The sequence below is a fragment of the Chelonia mydas genome, chromosome 1, assembly GCF_015237465.2.
Source record: "Chelonia mydas isolate rCheMyd1 chromosome 1, rCheMyd1.pri.v2, whole genome shotgun sequence".
Lineage (NCBI taxonomy): Eukaryota > Metazoa > Chordata > Testudines > Cheloniidae > Chelonia > Chelonia mydas.
Window position 1 is genome coordinate 168,797,207 of NC_057849.1, and position 14,222 is coordinate 168,811,428.

Genomic DNA, 14,222 nt, shown 5'->3' on the forward strand with positions numbered 1-14,222 from the left:
GTCTGAGGAAAGCATATATATGCATAGGAAGCAAGTACACATACATAAATGTGAGGCACATACAGTGCCATAAATAGCGTTTTGCAGCTAACATTTTATGAATTATGAATTTTTCCCTGGTGGAAAATTTACCTTTTGTAGTAAAAAGTATTATTTTTTCAGTGAAATGAGAGTATTCCATCTGTAGCATTTACTTTTCTCCTCCAAGCTTTTTCAGCTTAGGTCCCCACTTTTGTCCTGTTGTTAGGACAGATCAGAAAGCAGTCCCCTTTGGGGCCACCCATATGAACCTCCAGGTGCCTCTGGAAAGCCATAACCATTGGGGCTACATGCTTGCTCCTTGTGGAACTGAATGTTCCATTCAGAGCTAGTTGAAATTCTTTTGAAGAAGAATATTTTGGTGAAAAAGGCCCACTTTATAAAAAGTTCTTCTGTTTTTATAAAGAATTGGCCCCATCTTGTCACTACTTTTCATTTTTTCACTAAATATTTTCCTGATACAATATTTACTCACACACACACACAATATTATTGAAATGGTTACCAAAACCAGTTTTTTTTTGTTAAGGAAAAATGTGATAACCATTTTGATAACATTTTTCCAGCAACATTTTTAACAAAATTCAACAGGAAGTACAACAGTTTGGGAAACAAATTAAACCTGGGTCCATTTTGAACACTCTGAAATGAAAACAAACAAAGAAACAAACCCACCACCCTTTAATTCACTTCAAAGTAAGACTTTATCAATAGCTATGTAAGGGCATTGCACCATAGTGTCTGAGCACTATCCACATATAATCAAAAGCAGTAGGGAAGAACCTAGAAGTCTCTGGCTTGCCTCCCTTTTGTGGATATGTTTTTATGGTTTAAAACATAAAAAATCAATCAGCTGTCCTCCCAAAAGGAGTTTATGTTTTATCTTTTCTTGGGGGTGTTGGGGGGGGGGAGGGAAGGGAGGTTGTTCAGATGGGAGTGTCGATATTATGAGTATCATTCTTGCTATGGTGGAAAGGCTTTTTTTCCCCAGACAGGAAGGTTTTGCAGGTCTCATGACAACAAAGAGACTCAGGATTTGCTAAATCTCCTCTGGAAGTTGTATCCAGGTCCAGATCCTTTTGACCAGCAATCCTTTGTCCCTCTCTCTCATTTACTTTGACCAGTGTTTATATAACAGTATAAGGAACCACCCTACTCCCGTTTTGTTAGACTGCTGGGGACAGCCCTGAGGCTCCTCCATGCATTTTATTTGTGCAGCTATTTTTTTTTAACTATTTACCTTGTTTTAGCTCTACTGTATCTTTTTTGTTGATATTGGCACTAAAAATAACTTTCCATACTTCTTAGTTTACAGAGCTGGTTGAAATTATTCAAAATTTTGAAGACATTTTGAAAATTGGTCAAAGGAACATATTCAACAAGATTTTGTTGATTTTTCAACCCAGAGTAGAGCTAGCAGAAATGTTCTGAATTATGAAATTTTGAAGTTAAAATTTTGAAAAAAAAAATATATACTATGAGAAAAAATATTGAAATATTTTTTTCACAAGAAGTTTGTCCCTGGATTTTTAGACTCGGTCTATTAGTTAGAGTTCCATATGGATATAGTGTCCAGTCAGTTACAGTCCCTTATGATGCCAAACGGCTTGTTCTGCTTCATTAAAACAAGTTCCCTCCCCAGGCAGGGTTTCAGCACCAGGCTTCCTACAACAGCAAGATGTAGATTTCAGAGACAGTTGTGTCCACTCTCTTCAGTGCTCCAGGGAGAGCCATTTCATGAAGTCTAGTTCTTCTTGTGAAGACATCGCCCTAAAGGCAAATGCTGATACATTTGACTTAAGACTCTTCTAAAGGAAGGAGACTATGTCACAATAAGTTAAACATCAAGTTTTAAACCCACTAGAACAAAATGTGTCAGTTCAGGCAGATGTTCCAATGACTTTGCCAAAAGCATCTGAGAAATAATATTGAAATGGTTCTCAGATCCAAAGACTGGCTCCAGAAATCCAAGAGAGAAAGCCAGTGTGGACCTCAAGATCACCAACAACCCAGAATTTCAGAGAAGCATACCAGTTCAAGCAACTCACCAGGTTCCAGCTCTGAACACAGGGACAGGAAGTGTGATGTCATTTACAAGGAAGATCAGTACAGCCCTTGCATCAGCATACTTTGAAATTCCAGTTCCTGCCGAGTCCCATCTCGAAATAAGACCTTTGGTTGGGCATGGGTGCTTTTTTTGTCTTTTGTTTTTGTTCCCTTATCTTTTCCAGACTAACTTTAAAATGAATTATGTTTATTTTCAGAAGCAGTCAGGAGATTTACAGCTTGACAGATAGAGCACTGCATAATAGCCAGATTCTTTGTACTGTAAATCCAGAGGCAGTGAAATTTGTTTTGAGTAATTCTTGTTCCTTTGTCTGAGAAGCTGTTGGAATAATACAGAACATCTGAGAGGTTATGGAAAACAAATAAATTATGAACACCCTAAAATTATAACAACAATAAAAAAGCATTATGGAATCATCCTCTGGACATTAATAAAAAAATCTGTCACAATGCCTGCGGCGTGTTTTTTATGTTTTTCATTGTGTCAGATGTAGCTCTCATCCATAAACTAGAAATGTGAGCAAGTTCAAATTAAACATATATTTTCTGTGTATCTTCTAATTCAACTGTCACCTTCTGACTTGTTTAAAAGGAAGCTAAAGGGGAAAAATCACTTTGTATCTGTCACTTGCTTTGATTGAACATATATATTAAGTGGTGTTTTCATTTTGCTGATGCTCCAGTCAATATACCTGCAATGTTTCCTCTGTGTTAACCATAAGTTTGTGCTGGGCCCCCTTGGGAGGAAAGGGCATGCAGAATCTTTCACCACCTTGCATTCCTGTGTAGAGATCATGCTTAATTACAGCCTTTTTGTTCCCTGCCCTGAGTTCAATGACTATATGTGAAGCTAGCATTCGCCTTGCTTGCCTACTCAAAGGAACGTGGAGGACTGTCAGGCCTGTAGGGGCAGGAGCAGATTGGGGCAAGAGCAGTCTCTCAGACCTACCAGGCAGCTGGGTATATCCCCCGAAAGGTAGTGACATTAAAGAGACTGAAGTGGCTGCTTTTACTACGAACCTATAGCCTGCCTTGGGCTCACCCGGTTAGGCCCTCGCTTGGAGGTGGTTGAATGGATGGCTCCTCCCTGCATATCCTTGTAATAATCAGTAGATAGGCTTGGAAGCACTGGATTATTGGTAAATGTCAGTTAAAATCAATTTCACTGTACGCACACAAACCAATGGAAAATATTTCTATCAATAATAATGAAACTTTATAGACAGGCAAAGTAAGAAAAATGCTACTTGGGAATTTATCAGAGTTTGATGTAAGGACATATACTTTGTATATTTTGACACGATGTTGACAATTTGTGTTTTAACAGTTTTAAAGCTTTAACTTTTCGAATCTCAACATCTACTGTCATTAGATAATTATTGTCTGACCCCCGCCCCATAATTTCCCTCAATTGTAAAATCTCAATCTATAAAAAAGAAAAAAAATGATTAAAAATAAGCACCAACATTATGCATCAACTTATAAAAAAAACATAAAAATCTAATTCTGCCAAGCCTATCAATATAGATGGCGTCTCACTGGAAGGGAATACATTCTATGCCTTTTCAAAATCTAACACGGCAGCCATGCTCTTCCTGCATTCCCGGAGGCATTATGCGTGCCTGTACTACAATGCCTCCAGGAGATCCAGAACACGTAGAGATGCTCAAGACTCTATCTTAGGCACAGAAAAAAATGACAATTTTTGAAAGTAACCTGCCTTTTCCCCATGGCATTTATTTACCACTAAGTACTTTATCAGCATTTTACAAACATCAAATAAAAAATAAAGTTGGAATGTACTTACTATATTTCCCCTGCAGCATATATCTAGCCTTTATTGAAATAATTTATCCATTACTCTTGGAGATTGAACTTTCAGTGGCAAGTTAAAGCACTGGTCGTTTAAATAGTAAATATCGCTTTTGTGTTGCAACACTGTCCCTCATCTAATTTGTTTCTGTTTTTCACAAAATTACGTTTACCTGTCAACATTTTTAAATTATCTGCTTTATGCAGGAAATGTTTATCACCACATGGGCCCCTGAGAAATAAAAGCCACCACATTTTCTCTATTACCTATCACTATAATTCCAAATTAACGTGATATCAATAACAATTACATCCCAAAGCACAAATTGCTGCATTTGATAAAAATTAAATTATGCAATTTCCTCTGTGATGTCTCCCATTTCCTCTTTCTTTCCAGGGATTTTTGAATTATTTATGTTGCTTTGTTTCTTTTGCAAATGTTTGAAATCTCAGTACAACCTAGTTCTTGCAACTGCCTGCTATAAATATACCTTCTGCTACCTGTACACCATCTCCTGAATCTGTCCTTTTTGAGATTGTACAAACACAGTGTTGTTGCTTAGCCTGATTTCAACTGAAAATAAGTCACTGTAATCAATGGAATATTAATCAGTTCAAAGGATTCAAATATGCTTTAGCAAAGGCAGAGCCATTCTCAGCAAAGGGAGTAGCTTCACTGCCAGAATTATGTTGCCTAGAAACCCACAAAGAGGTGTCTCTTACAACACTTCCAAGAACTCCCACCATTACAGCCACCTCCGTGCCTGGGGTATGGGACAGCATGACTCTGTCCTTTAGGCCCTTTCTAGTGATGTTACTTTGAATTCCCTGGGCTTGCAATAGTTGCCCTTTGGAGACTTTGTGGTGGGTTGGGTAATTTCTGGTATGTTTAGTAAGTGTGTAGGAATTTTAATTATTTTATAGATTTTTTATGTGATGCTTTCATCCTTAAAATAAATGTACTCTGCTGAAAGAGAGCTGTGTGGTGACTTATAAGTCCTGGCACACACTGTTCATAGATCTCAGACAGAAAGAAACACACAAGTATTGGCCTTTAGGAAGACTGGCTTGTTGGGGATATCACAGTGTATTGGAGAAAACTATTCAGCCTTACAATCCCCAGTCAGAAGGGAGTAGGACTTGAGTCCCTGCCCAGAGACAGGTGATGGATGAAGGCCTGAGATCTGACTTGGCACTCCTGGAGTGGACCATAAAGAGGGGATATAGGTTGAAGTTGAAATCACCAAGGATAAGGGTGAGAGTTTGTGAAGAGAAGGAGAGCCAGGAGTAAAAATTAAATGAGAAAGAGGAAGGTGATCAGTCATGAAGGAGGGTTGGGGGGAGGTGATGTTTACATAAGAGAAGAAGCAAAGGGAATGTTGCTTGAAGAAGGTGAAGGAAAGAGAGAAAAAGTGAGGGGCTGAAAGAGGCCAGAGAGAAGTCAGACACCACATCACATTTCTGAGGGATAACATTTGATGGGAAATACATAAAGAGTGACTTTTGTAAGAGAAAAGGAGTACTTGTGGCACCTTAGAGACTAACAAATTTATTTGAGCATAAGCTTTCGTGAGCTACAGCTCACTTCATCGGATGCTTATGCTCAAATAAATTTGTTGGTCTCTAAGGTGCCACAAGTACTCCTTTTCTTTTTGTGGATACAGACTAACACGGCTGCTACTCTGAAACCTTTTGTAAGAGAGTGGCTGTACAGGCAGATTCAGTGGTGGGGACCCAGGTCTCACTGAGTGCCAGGAAATGCAGGGATTGAGAAGTGAAGAAGTTTTGAAGGGTAGTGATCTTCTTAGAGATGGGATGGGCATTCAAGTGGGAACAGAAGAAAGAAAAGAAGGGAAGAAAAAGGATGGGGATGGGGGTAAGACTTAAAAGGTAGAGATGGTGACAGAGACGGATGAGGGGGGTGGTAAGAGTGGTGATGGAGAAAGGAAGGGCCAGGGGTGTGGGAGATGTCACAATAGGAACATGTGGCAATACGGTGTAGGGTAAGGGAAGAGAGGATGAAAAAGACAGAAGAAGTGAAAAGTGGAGTGTAGAATGAAAGGGGAAATGAAGATATAGGGAGGGGATGAGGTAGATGGTGGAAGGAAGAGGAAGATAGGGATTAGGCACAGAAGTGTGAGGAGCATGGAGGCTAGTCAGAGATCCGAATGAATAGTAAATCAGTTAAATATGAAGCAAATAACTGAGTTACTTACATAAGCATAAGATCAAATCTAACAGCTGGCAAGATCAGTCAGTGAGTCACAAATGAGGTGGTTACAGTTTCAGTCATTCAGCTGAGCTGGAAGTTAATTTGGGAGGCAAAAAGAAAGAGTGATTATTTCAGAGGATATAGGAGACACAGCTAGAGACTAAAACACCATCCCCGGGGGATGAGAAGGTGGGCTCCTGGCCACACTGGGCACAGCCTGTGGTGCACTTGGAATTTTAAGAGAGAAAGGGTCGAGGACCATGGTAACATGACAAACACCAACAAGACCACAGAGTGAAGCTCTAGTGAATGCAGTGGGAGGATACAAACCCTTGGTTCCATGAAGCAGATTCTGTCCTAGTTGGCCACAGAGTATGGCTCAGTAAACTGGTGATAGCATTTTAATGAGGAAGGGTGTTTAGTTCAAAAATGTTTATTAAATGCTTTAGAACCTGTGATGAATGGTGCTATTATATATAATTCTTTCCATTTTTTATTTTTATTTTTTTTACAGGCAGGCTTGTGGGGGCCCATCACTATAGTCTCTGTGCAACACACATATTAATTATTTCGTTATATAATTATTAATCATTAGAGACAAAGGATTTATGTATGAAGATTTACTCTCCACAATAGTAGGCACAGACTAGAGGGGAAAAGCAAGGAAGTTAATGAAGTTCCTGAGGGAGACACAATATAAGGTTACTCATCCACTTGCCCTTTTCGCACTATCCCTCTCTCTCTCTCTCTCTCTCTCTCCCTCCTGACTTTAGGAAATCTCAAATGAGAAAAACAATGCATGCTGTGAGATGAGTAATTTAGCCATGTGTCATGTTTTCCACTTTGATTTGATTGACTCTGATCTCTTAAACAAACACCAGAATCACTGAGTAAGTAAAGCATGCTTGGCCAATGAACATAAACCATGTAATAACAAGCTCACTTCACCTGCCCTGTGTTGTCCACCAAACCTCATAATGATGGCCACTAAGCTGCAATACAATCTGTCTCTGCAGCAGCTCACAAGGAACTACCAAACAGGTGGAATATAACTCTCTCTAGGCTTGAGTGATTCTCTGTGAAGAAAGTAATTAATCAGAACAGTGATAGGAGTCAAGGGGGCACTCAATGTCTGACACATGTTCAGATGAGTCTTATGTTTAGAGTGTTTATATCCAGTGACCTTTTGAGGATGTTAACAGAAGTAGCAAGAAGCAATTATGTTCATTTCAGCTGCAGGTGGTTGAGAAGTTTTGCTAGTCAGGTAAAAAGGGAAACATTTATTTATAACTATTTTGTGAAAACTACTTCCCTTGTCCCCTGCCACTGGTGAAAATACAAAGACTTGCACCAAAGTAGGACAGACTCATAGATATTAAGGTCAGAAGGGACCATTATGATCATCTAATCTGACCTCCTGCACAATGCAGGCCACTGAATCTCTCCCACCCACATCTGCAATAAACCTCTCACCTATGTCTGAGCTATTGAAGTCCTCAAATCATGATTTAAAGACTTCAAGGTGCAAAGAATCCTCCAGCAAGTGACCCATGCCCATGCTACAGAGGAAGGCGAAAAACCCCCAGGGCATCTTCCAATCTGCCCTGGAGGAAAATTCCTTCCCAACCCCAAATATAGTGATCAGCTGAAACCCTGAGCATGTGGGCAAGATTCACAAGCCAGATGCCCAGGAAAGAATTCTCTGTAGTAATTCAGATCCCACCCCATCTAACATCCCATCACAGGCCATTGGGCCTATTTACCATGAATAGTTAAAGATCAATTAATTGCCAAAATCATGTTATCCCATCATACCATATCCTCCATAAACTTATTGAGTTTAATATTGAAGCCAGATAGGTCTTTTGCCCCCACTGCTTCCCTTGGAAGGCTATTCCACAACTTCACTCCTCTGATGGTTAGAAACCTTCGTCTAATTTCAAGTCTAAACTTCCCGATAGCCAGTTTTCGCCATTTGTTCTTGTGTCCACATTGGTACTGAGCTTAAATAATTCCTCTCCCTCTCCGGTATTTATCCCTCTGGTATATTTATAAAGAGCAATCATATCTCCCCTCAACCTTTTTTTGGTTAGGCTAAACAAGCCAAGCACCTTGAGTCTCCTTTCATAAGACAGGTTTTCCATTCCATCCTAGTAGCCCTTCTCTGTACCTGTTCCAGTTTGAATTCATCCTTCTTAAACATGGGAGACCAGAACTGCACACAGTATTCCAGATGAGATCTCACCAGTGCCTTGTATAACTGTACTAATATCTCCTTATCTCTAATGGAAATACCTGACCTGATGCATCCCAAAACCGCATTAGCTTTTTTCACGGCCATATCACATTGGCAGCTCATAGTCATCCTAAGATCAACCAATACTCCAAGGTCCTTCTCCTCCTCCATTACTGCTAATTGAGGAGCCCCAGCTTATAACTAAAATTCTTGTTATTAATCCCTAAATGCATAACCTTACACTTCTCACTATTAAATTTCATCCTATTACTACTAGTCCAGTTTACAAGGTCATCCAGATCCTCCTGTATGATATCCCGGTCCTTCTCTAAATTGGCAATACCTCCCAGCTTTGTATCATCCGCAAACTTTATTAGCACACCCCCACTTTTTGTGCTGAGGTCAGTAATAAAAAGATTAAATAAGATTCATCCCAAAACCAGTCCCTGAGGAACTCCACTGGTAACCTCCCTCCAGTCTAATAGTTCACCTTTCAGTATGACTCGCTGTAGTTTCCCTTTTAACCATTTTCTTACCAACCTTTCAATTTTCATATTGATCCCCATCTTTTCCAATTTAACTAATAATTCCCCATGTGGCATGGTGCCATAAATATAAAGGGAAGGGTAAACACCTTTAAAATCCCTCCTGGCCAGAGGACAAATCCTTTCACATGTAAAGGGTTAAGAAGCTAGAATAACCTCGCTGGCACCTGACCAAAATGACCAATGAGGAGACAAGATACTTTCAAAAGCTGGGAGGAGGGAAAAAACAAGGGGTCTGTGTCTGTCTGTGTGATGCTTTTGCCGGGGACAGAACAGGAATGGAGTCTTAGAATTTAGTAAGTAATCTAGCTAGATATGCGTTAGATTATGATTTCCTTAAATGGCTGAGAAATTAAGTTGTGCTGAATAGAATGAATATTCCTGTCTGTGTGTCTTTTTGTAACTTAAGGTTTTGCCTACAGGGATTCTCTATGTTTTGAATCTAATTACCCTGTAAGGTATTTACCATCCTGATTTTACAGAGGTGATTCTTTTTTACTTTTTACTTTTTCTATTAAAATCCTTCTTTTCAGAAACAGAATGCTTTTTCATTGTTCTTAAGATCCAAGGGTTTGGGTCTGTGTTCTCCTATGCAAACTGTTGAGGATTTTTACCAAACCTTCCCCAGGAAGTGGGGTGCAAGGGTTGGGAGGATTTTGGGGGGAAAGATGTTTCCAAAACAATGCTTTCCTAATAAAAATAAACCCGGATAAACGTTTGGTGGTGGCAGTGGAAATCCAAGGGCAAAGGGTAAAATAGTTTATACCTTGGGGAAGTTTTAACCTAAGCTGGTAAAAGTAAGCTTAGGAGGTTTTCATGCAGGTCCTCATATCTGTACCCTAAAGTTCAGAGTGGGGAAGGAACTTTGACACACGGTATCAAACACCTTACTGAAATCTAGGTAAATTAGATCCACTGTGTTTCCTTTGTCTAAAAAAATCTGTTACTTTCACAAAGAAGGAGATCAGGTTGGTTTGGCACGATCTACCTTTTGTAAAACCATGTTGAATTTTGGCCCATTTACCATTGACCTCAATGTCCTTAACTACTTTCTCCTTCAAAAATTTTTCCAAGACCTTGCATACTACAGATGTCAAACTAACAGGCCTATAGCTACCCGGATCACTTTTTTTTCCTTTCTTAAAAATAGGAACTATGTTAGCAATTCTCCAGTCATACGGTACAACCCGAGTTTACAGATTCATTAAAAATTCTTGCTAATGGGCTTGCAATTTCATGTACCAATTTCTTTAATATTCTTGGATGAAGATTATCTGGGCCCCCCGATTTAGTCCCATTAAAATGTTCGAGTTTTGCTTCAACCTCAGATATGGTAATATCTACCTCCATATCTTTATTCCCATTTGTCATGCTACCATTATGCCTAAGATCCTCTTTAGTCTTATTAAAGACTGAGGCAAAGTATTTGTTTAGATATTGGGCCATGCCTAGATTATCTTTAACCTCCACTCCGTCCTCAGTGTTTAGCAGTCCCACTTCTTCTTTCTTTGTTTTCTTCTTATTTATATGGCTATAGAACCTTTTACTATTGGTTTTAATTCCCTTTGCAAGGCCCAACTCCACTTGACTTTTAGCCTGTCTCACTTTATCCCTACATGTTCTGACCTCAATAAGGTAGCTTTCCTTGTTGATCCCTCCCATCTTCCACTCCCTGTATGCTTTCTGCTTTTTCTTAATCACCTCTTTGAGATGCTTGCTCATCCAGCTTGGTCTACAACTCCTGCCTATGAATTTTTTTCCCCTTTCTTGGGATGCAGGCTTCCGATAGCTTCTGCAGCTTTGACTTGAAGTAATCTCAGGCCTCCTCTGCCTTTAGATCCATAAGTTCTTCAGTCCAATCCACTTCCCTAACTAATTTCCTTAATTTTTGAAAGTTAGCCCTTTTGAAATCAAAAACCCTAGTCACAGATTTATTTTTGTTTATCATTCAGTTTGAACTGAATTAGCTCATGATCACTTGAACCAAGGTTGTCCCCTCCAACTATTTCTTCTATGAGGTCCTCACTACTCACCAAAACCAAATTTGCACCAAATGTGACAGGCAATTTACACTGTGATAAGATTGGTCTAGATTTGGAAAAGTGGTTGAGGTTAGCTCACGGTTAGTTATCACATTTCAGGTAACCCCTAATTTTATGTTGATAATGCAGTGTCTCAAGCCCAACAAGGAGTAAGTGCCATGATTTCAAAAATTACTAGTGATTCTGCTGTCTTAGTTTGTGGCTGCCCAAGTTGAGGTGTCTTAAAAGAAGCATCCGCCTGATTTTTGGAGGTAGGGTGCTCAGCCCTTTCTGAAAATCAGATCCCATCAAGGTGTCTCAAATTAGTACTCCAAAATTGAGGCATCTAAAGTCACTGATTACTTCTGGAAATCTTGGTCAAGATTTTAACTGTTATAGCAGACAGTTGTGAGCACTTGTTCACTGGCACAACATTAAACAGTTAAGTGTGAGCCAGGGTTTCATGTCAAGTTTTCATTGGTGATTCCCATTGTAACAACCACCATTCAAAATCTTTTTAACCTTTTATTAAAAGACACAAAAAAGAAGGAAAAAAAACAGTTCAAGCATTAGGAGCTTAAAATATTATGTAAGGCTTTTAATTTAATATTATTCCTCATACGTTTTAGTTGTATAGAGTCTTTTATAGGGCCTCCCATTTAACTGTTCAATTTCTAGAATTTTTCAGCTCATTATGCCAACCCATGACTTTACCAGGATCCTTGCAGTTTACTGTTACTGTTCTTTTAACTTAAATAGTTAAGACAGCTGTTTGGTATTTGGCCACTCAACCCTCATTTTGTGTCTAAAACTCAATACAGCTCTTTGAGTTGCATAAGCAATGAGATGCCTTTGTATAAGTCAATAGCATGCCCTCTTCTGGACCACTGTATTTCGTTATGGTTATCCTTTCTTATAAAAGGATATAGCAGAAAAAAGGTGGTTCAGAGACTGACTTAAAATGACTAGAGGCATTCCATAATATCCGTATGAAGAGAGATTGAAAAGTTGAGACTTAATTTTGAGCAGATGCATTGGCAAGAATATGATAAAAATATACAAAATAAGGAATGCTACAGAGAAGATAGGATAAATAGAAGTATACTTTCTCATAGTACAATAGTGAAATGGTATGAAAAAAATATTAGAGGAAAAAATGTTTAAAACATACACTCAGGATTGCTTGTATATGCAGTTACTCAGGAAATTGATTGAAACAATAATCATATGATTTTAATCTATCAGAATTGAGAAACCCTAATCATGATCAATCCATATATTAAAAATAATATTTAAATAGATTTGAATAACATATAATGCTAAGGAATTCATGATCTGTTTGTTGATATTGGATGAGAAGAAAAAAAGGCTATACTTGTCAAATACTTTTTTTATTATCTATTTGTTCAATTCTACGTTTTTCAGCATTAAAGGTGTAAACTGAATTACAGTATTTATTAAAGTGCTGCCTAAAAATGCATTAAACAAAAAATAGCCACTATCTCCGAAATGGAAAAATCAACAGTTTTCCACATATCTTTCCAAGGATGTTGCATATCGTATGATTTTCTACCAATTTTGCCTAAGTCATCAGCTCTAATCCTCTGCTGGCAGATAGGACAGCTACGAAGAATCAAGTCTTAATGGATAAATAAAAGGCTGACACTGAAGTCAGAGGCTTGAAGGGACAGCTTATCAGGGCCCTCAAAACTAGCAGAAGGGCCCATGCTTCCAAGTGTAGTGCTGGACTCCTTATTCCCCCGTGGTTGTTTAAATATACAAAAATAGTTGTGTTGCATTATCTGATTAAAACAAGACATGCCTTACAGTAGCCTAGAACCTTCTCAGAGCTAGTGTGACTCCTCTCAGTGGTTTATGCAATGAGCCTTCTTCTCCTTGCTCCAGAGTCCCTGGGTTACTTGGAGACACAAACAAACTCCCCAGTCCTCCAGGCTAGTGTTGGTTGTGAGGGATCTGGAAGACAGATGGGTATGCAGCCTCTACATCTACTGAAGTCACAAGTCCCTGTGGGACACCATAGAGGCCAGGGACACCATCTGAAACTTTATTGAGCCTTTTGGAGTTGAGAATAGCTCTGATACCCCCCATTGTACTTCTGTACAATGAAGAAGATAAGTTCTCTATGTTCTACAATTTCTACTGAGGAAACACTCTCTATCACATTCATACCCAGAATGAGAGATATTTTCATTTTGGATGAGATTATGTTTTATGCAGTCATTGGAGCTGTATGACTGGATAAAGAATGGATGGGGTGGAGCCCTCAGCTCTAGGGAGTATCCCGGCTCACTATTTCCCTGAACCACTTGTCTGTGGTTGATGAAAACCATTCCTCTAGGACATGGGAAATCCTATCCCCTATCTTCAGCTCTGGGCGGAGGCCTATCCAATCTTTTGCATAAAGTGGATTTTGGGGGGGAGGAGGACATCGGGCTGGGAACTTCATTGCATCCATTCAGGCATCAGCTACAAATGCTGTTGGCTATGTACACCCTCTTCAAAATGGAGCCAAAATCAGGGTTATATCCTAAGGACTTGGAGATCCTCCAGCTAGGAAAGAGATGCTCCTGCAAAGGAAGCTGCCAGGACACTCAGGGTGACAGAGGAGGCCTCAAATCCCTCTCTGAGAGAGTCCTCCATCTTTCTATCCATGGGTTCCTCAGGATGGAACTCTTCTTCTGAGGAAATAACTGTATCTCTGGTGAGGGACGCTTTCATAGCATCAACCTTTGGTATATCAGCAATAGAGCCTTTTGGTTCTTGAATGTTACAGAGCCTGAGGTTGCTCTGGTTAATATGCTTACCTGTATCAGGCTTGTTCCATTCATCCCTAATCACACCCTCAATGGAGGAGTGAAGATGCATTGCAGCCTCAGAGGAGGCTTTTGAAGGAAGAAATCTACTTTGAGGTTTACTCACAGGAGCCTGCTCAGGTTACAGAGCTCGACAGCTCATCTTCCTGAGTGGAGGAGGGAAAGTAAGAGTCATATCTCTTGGATTTTTTCTACTTCTTCCTCCCACCCCTCACCCCACCTCTTTTTAGCCTTTTTAGATTTCTTAACCTTTTTAATACAGTTTGAGAGCGTGGAAGCTTTTCTGAAACTTAGGCAAGGCCTTTTGTGGCTTGCCTTCCTTAGGGCCTGTAGCCCTCTCTAGAGGTCTGTCTCAGAATCCTGCCCCACTGGCTCCCATTCCCCGTTTGACGGGGTGAGGGGAACTCATCACAGCCCTCTTGGTTGGTTTGGGGCGGGGGGGGGCTGCACAGAAGC

The 14,222-nt window shown here is 39.7% G+C and overlaps 1 long non-coding RNA gene across 1 annotated transcript; it reads right to left on the reverse strand.

The window, feature by feature from the left end:
* Positions 1-961: 961 nt before the first annotated feature.
* LOC122462164 lies at positions 962-13,863 on the reverse strand. Its single transcript, XR_006284554.1, has 3 exons — positions 13,758-13,863; positions 6,135-6,220; positions 962-2,425 (listed from the first exon to the last, which is right to left on the reverse strand). It is a non-coding gene; the product is annotated as an uncharacterized LOC122462164 (long non-coding RNA).
* Between the last annotated feature and the right edge of the window lie 359 nt (positions 13,864-14,222).